Source organism: Aegilops tauschii, chromosome 7 (genome assembly GCF_002575655.3).
Source record: "Aegilops tauschii subsp. strangulata cultivar AL8/78 chromosome 7, Aet v6.0, whole genome shotgun sequence".
NCBI classification, from domain to species: Eukaryota; Viridiplantae; Streptophyta; class Magnoliopsida; order Poales; family Poaceae; genus Aegilops; species Aegilops tauschii.
In genome coordinates, this window is record NC_053041.3 from 629,971,581 (window position 1) to 629,978,093 (window position 6,513).

At 48.6% G+C, this 6,513-nt stretch overlaps 1 long non-coding RNA gene across 1 annotated transcript; it reads right to left on the minus strand.

Annotated features, from left to right (window-relative positions):
* Positions 1 to 2,507: 2,507 nt before the first annotated feature.
* LOC141027911 (uncharacterized) lies at positions 2,508 to 5,368 on the minus strand. The gene is made up of 3 exons (XR_012189903.1): positions 4,486 to 5,368; positions 4,299 to 4,378; positions 2,508 to 2,542 (listed from the first exon to the last, which is right to left on the minus strand). It is a non-coding gene; the product is annotated as an uncharacterized lncRNA (long non-coding RNA).
* Positions 5,369 to 6,513: the final 1,145 nt, after the last annotated feature.

Genomic DNA, 6,513 nt, shown 5'->3' on the forward strand with positions numbered 1-6,513 from the left:
GCAAGGAAACGGCGGTGTCCAATGTATCAGATCTTGCTAAGTATTGTGTATGACACCGGATTCCTGTCACAGCGAACTCATGCATTGTAACCATGTGTCGTTCGCCCTGACATAGTGCCCAAAGCCGGATAATCATGGATGCACCAAATTATAACAGCACGCAGAAAGAAATCAGCTGGTGGGCTGCTATATAGGTCTCGAGTGAGAACACCCTTCCATAGCTGTTGAAGTTCCTCCACAAGAGGCTCCATGAACAAATCAAAATCCTTTCCAGGACTTTTTGGACCTGTGATGAGCAAGGCCATCATGTAGTTTGATTCTTTGGTGCAGACATTTGGAGGCATGTTGTAAGGGATAACAAGCACTGGCCACATGCTATATGTGGCGCTCTTGTGGCCAAATGGGTTAAATCCATCTGAAGCTAAGCCAAGTCTAATGTTTCTCGGGTCAGCAGCAAACTCTTTGTGTTTATCATTGAAGCTTTTCCACTCACTACCATGAGATGGATGGCTCATTACATTCTGATCTCTGTACTCCTGGTTCCTAGAATGCCACAATACATCCTCTCTTGTTTCAGCATCATGAAACAACCTCTGCAATCTTTGTGTAATTGGAAAATGTCTCAGAACATTATGAGAAATCCTCTTCACAGCATCGCCATCTTTCCATCTTGATGATTTGCATTTCGGACATTCACTTAAGTTGGCATAATCCTTCCGGAACAGAACACAATTATTCTTACAAACATGGATCATATCATATCCAATTCCAACTGCACGAAGGAAATTCTTCATTTTACTGTAGGTGTGTGGCAGCTCAGACGCATCTGGGAAAGATTCGCGGAAAGCAGCGAACATCGCATCGGATGATTTGTTGGTCATCCGCTCAGATGTCTTCACCTGAAGAAAGGTGACCATAGCTGAGAATACTGACAACTTATTTCCTACGGTGAAACCAACATTGCATTGTTCCAACATGCGGGCCCATCGTTTTTCTTCTGCAGGTGAAAGTTCACGGAATGCACGAGCATTTCGTAGCATTTTTTCAATGTTGGTCAAACTCACTGGCTCCGCCACCACCACCTCCTCCTCCTCTTCCACCTGAGCATCAGGCAGATCAAGATGGTGATCTACTGCTTCCACGTTGTCAATAACATTGACGTTCACAGCTTCACCATGATGAACCCACCTAGTATATGTGACCGACATCCCATACAAGTGTAGATGATTTTGCATAGTTGACTGGGGTCTAGTAACTGAATTCATACAACTGCTACACGGGCAGAGCACATCTGATTTCGGACCACCGTACTCAGCTCTGAGAAAGTTCATGAAGTTTTCAACCCCCTCGACATATGCAGCGGAGAATCTTCGAGCAGAAGTTATCCAAGTCCTGTCCATCTGTTAGATGAACAAATTAGTTCTTCTACTAGATATTACACGAAAACATATATGTTTTTTTATGAAGTCCAGAAAAAAAATACCTAGGTCGATGTCTAAAGCTATGGCAAGATATTTGGACGAGCAGATCTAAGTAACGAAATATATGTAAAGCTAATTCAACAAATAGATTTGAGTGCCAAATTATGGCAGGCTATTTCAGCAGTCAATGAGGCTGAGCACACAGCCATCGAACAATCGAAGGCCATCACAGCAACAAAGATCGAGTATAAAACGGTGTAGAGCTACTTCACCTAACAGATTGGCTACTAGACCATGGCAATCTACGTCACAATAAATATATGGCAGGATATTTTAGCAACTAATCGGCCTTGGCATGCCATCTCAGCTAAGCAGATTGAGTGCAGAACAGGGCAAGGAAGCATCTTAAGCAGAGCATATTGACAGTAAACTACTTCGGCAAACAGTGAGATTAACAGCGTCTATCAGCTAACATTCAGTGCTACACCTACATGAACGGGGCCTCAGTCTAGAATGCGCGTACCATGGGAGAAGCTGACCGCCGTGCGTATCCACACGAACATCGCCAGCGGTGGCGGCGCTGACTGCCATGCGCCTCCACAAGAACGTAGCCAGAGGTGGCGGCGCGGCTAGAGGACGGCAGTCTACGAGAGCGTACTGTGGGGGCGAGAGGATCGCCGAACCGCGGCGCCGACGTATCGGCGTGGCGGGGAGGGCGGCTTTGGCGGAGTGAATGGAGTTGAGGGGGACAGGGGGGAGGGGGGTTTGGGGAATATTATGTGGCACCCCGGCTCAGAGAAACCGGAACGCCCCGTATTCCAGCCCAGAGATCGAGGAGAAGTCTTCTGGAATACGGCACTTCTTAGCATAGAACAAACCAGCTTTCTATTATTACACGAATATGATTACAAGGTCTCCGATATTACAATGAATAACATCGGCGCGGCGACACTAGGCCATCCTCAGTTGCTCTATGCAAGCAGCAGAACAACTCGAAGCAGCGGAAAAACTACTGGCAGCGGAACAACGACAACGGTGGTGAACTCCAATCCGCAGGGACTCTGGCTGGAACACTTATCCTAGCTCGCAAACACGCATGCAATCCAGGCACGACCTGCAAGCTGGCATGACACGCCAGGTCAGTACATTGAATGTACTTGCAAGCTCACAATAAACCAGAAGCATTCAAGACAAACAACAGCATGGCAATTACAGGTTAAGCAGGAATTAACATGAGATCCTCGTAACAACATGACATCCAAAGTAATACTCCCAAAATAATACCAGCTACCATCATGAAAATAACCATAATAGCCACTAAGAATCCAAAGGCAACATGAACATGATACAGCTAGAACAATATGAGCATGGCATGAACATATGAATCTGACGATACTAGCATGCAACATGATGACACTATATGCATTATTTATTCTGCTCGGGTTATCTCGTAACCATCACATGCATCACTTACCAACCTCGGACATCACACGATCATCTCAGGATCAAATCAAGCTTGGTATAAACAATACCGTAGTAATCATTAAATGACCACAAGGAGCTTGATCTTTACCCATGATTCTCGCACAACATCACGAATATCCAACAATTCGGTATCCTCGATACCACGGTGATCATTCCGGCGATCACAACCATGACCAACACTTGGTCTCAAACCGTGATCCTTACGGCGATCACAACCACGACCAATACTTGGTCTCAAACCGTGATCCTTCCGGCGATCACAACCAACTTATCTCATCACCAAACCGGGGTTGTTATTAATCAAGTTATTATTAATACTGTTGACTCACGGTGGGACTGACACGAACTGGGCCCTTATCCGTGGGCACGGCTATCGATAGATTTTATATACACTCTGCAGAGGTTAGTACACTGTACCCACACCACGGAACCCATGGCCTCGCACTCCCATTCGGGTGGACCAACGGCGTTCCGACAAAACCGATCTATTGTCATGACACTCTCCCGGCCACTCCGACCCACTCCCAACTGGGCTAGTCTTGGGTGGGCCCGTGTCTACCAAAGACACCCCGACCACCGTCATGGTCAAAAACTCCCTCACGGGGACCGGATCCATAAAAACAACGGGCACACAAGGTTATGTCTGCTTACCGGGCCAGGGTACGCACGCCCATAACCTTCCCTTGTGGGAGGCACCGGTGAGATGCACGACAATAGACCCAATTAGGACCTTCCCATAAAAGGTAAGCGTGGTTGCACTGGTCAGTTTCGATCTGGCGGCACCATGACTCAACCAACAGTTGTTCAAGTTCAATTAAATCCGGTTAAACTTGAATGCAAAATGTTGAGCCATGATAAAATAACAGGATGCAATTACAATGCCTGAGCATGATATCAACATAAGCACGGGATGCAACATAACTGTCCATCATATCAACTATGAAATAATCTCAAACTGAACATGGCATCATGAAGAGCATAAATATTACAAGTGCAACATTACTCATAGTATATCATAACATGACCACTAGCATCAACCATAAAGAACATGCAAGAAATCATCAATAACATTACCGAGTAGCACTTAACCAACTAACAGCAAAGGAACAACGCATATTAACAGTACTCGGTAACCGACGTTAGTCATGCACCGAAGAACATGACCAACCCAACATGTACTACAATCAAGCATGGCAATATGCAAGTAATACTAGCAACTAGCAGGGCATGATAACCAGGTGCATAACAACATAGCAAACAAGTAAGTACAATCCCAGAAGCATCTCCGAAACAACGATAACCATATTTTAAACAAGCAGTCATTTAATAAATATTCAAGTTGAAAACCATGGCTACTGCATGACTATCATGCAAGTGGGCATTGTGGCTTGCCTGGGGATGAAGAAGGCACCGGGGAGAAGTGCGGTGAAGCCGCGGAAAGATTTGCCGCAAACAGTTCTCTCTCGGAGGGGCTGTTTACGTGCAAGGGAAAAAGGTCATTTTCACAGCGTCAAACCATAGTGAAAGTAAAACCAACAGAACTGGCTCGACGAAACGAACACGTGGGCTTTGGAATCACCTCATTTGGAGTTGTGGTTAAAAAGATATGAGGTGTTTTCTGCCAGGGACCCATCTGTAATGAAAAACTTCAAAATCTGGGCCTGGACAGAAAAACAGAAAGCGCCTTCGGGTTGAATACCTTTTCTGTAAAAGAAAACGCCTTTTCAGATGCAGAAGAGAGGAATACGCTTTCCAGAAGGGAAAACATACTTTAGATAAAAGAAAGGAAGAATACGCTTTCGTTGGGAGGAAGACGTACGCCGGGAAATGCGTTTCCACTTAACCACGTGGACAGTGCCGGGGCCGGGCGTGGGTCGCTGACTTGCGGGTCCCGCGGGGTGGGACCCGTCACTTATCCAGGTCAGCCACCAGGGTCAACGCATGCAGGGCGGGACCGGACGCCTGGGTCGCTGCCAGGTGGGGTCCGCGGGGAGGAGGGGCCCGCCTGGCCTGGATCGTTCTTCCTCCTCGCTGCGCCCCGACGGAGCAGAACAGAGGCGCGGCTCCGGCGACGAGCTCCGGCGCCACAGGCCACCTCCGGCGGCGCGCCGGCCACCGGGATTGTCAGGGAGGCGAGGCGCATCAATCCCGCCTGGACACGAACGCCGAGGAGGACCGGAGCGAAAGGGCTCGGACTCTGTCGGAGAAGGCTTCGGGTGGGGTTGGGCATCGTGGCCAGGGTGGCTACGGCGAGGGGGCGAGGTCATGGGGAGGATCGCCGGGGTGAGGGGGCCTCACTGGTGGTGGAAGAACGATGAGGGAGGGCTCGGGTGGCCGGAGTTTAGGCGCACCCGAACGGCGGCCATGGCTTGGATGGTGGAGCAGGAGAGCTCCAGAGGCTCGGGCGAGGGGCTGGGGAAGACTAGTGGAGTGTGCGGAGGAGCTTGGGATGCTTCAAGTGGCTCGGGGCTGGCCATTTTATAGGTGGGGCGAGGTGCCCTAGCCGGTCACTGCCACACGAGCTCGGCCAAGGCTCTGGCGATGTGCAGCGGTCACGGGGAGGCACGGGATCACGACGAAGGGGTAGCGGACGAGCTACAGCAGTGCATAGTGCAAGAGGGGCCAAGGGCGCAGAGGAGAAACGGCTGAACGCCATTAAAGCTTCGGTCGTCCACAGTGCGGCCATGGGCGCGCAGCGACGAGAGCTGACAGAGGGGCTGACGGAGGGGGGAAAGGCTCCAGGAGAACGGCGACAATGCGGGCTAGCTGCCGGACATGCCCGTGCTCGCTGAGACGCCGATCAGAGAAGGGGCCCGAGCAAGAAGCCATTCTGGGCGCGGCCATTGCACGCCAAAACGGCGGTCACCGCGTGCACTGGTGCACACAGTGCCACGAGCGAAGACAAATGATGTCTGGGGTGGAGTTCTTCCTGGGGAGGTTGCATCTGATGTGGTATATTGGTTAAAAGTGACACGGTTAAATGGCAGTTAACCTCTGAAGTTTACTGCAGTAAACTTGAGTGAGAACTGCTGAGCAACAGGAAAGAGATTGGAAACAATGGAGTTGTCTGGTAAGTTTAGGGTAAGAAGGACTTTCATCCTGGTAACTTGGAGAAGAATTGGACCACTAATTAATATAGTTGCTTTACAACTAAGTAATCTAGTCCAGAATGAAGATCATGATGATGCTCTCAAATGGAGAAGCCACTTAAGCTGCACTTAGTCAAGGCAGGCTCATTTGGCCATATGAAGATGCTGCAAAAGGTTTCATACCAATTGGATAAACCAAAATGGTACTTCCTTCACAAACATTTCTACTGACCAGAAACTTGCAAAAATCCTAGAGGACAAATGGCTTGGTGAAAGATGCCCAAAATGGGTGGAGGTAAGTTATATGGATAACAGAAGGCCTAGAAAAATTGGCAGCCATAATGGAGCAAGATAAAATATACTTGCTTCACAAACTGAAATTTTGGACAGAATCAAAGAATTGAAGGTGAGCTCATATGGAGGCATGTCATGAGCTCTACTTTGGTGGAGAGTGATGATTTGGTTATATGAAGGGCCATGCAAAATTGAAACTCATTTGGATATGCCTAGCTTGTACG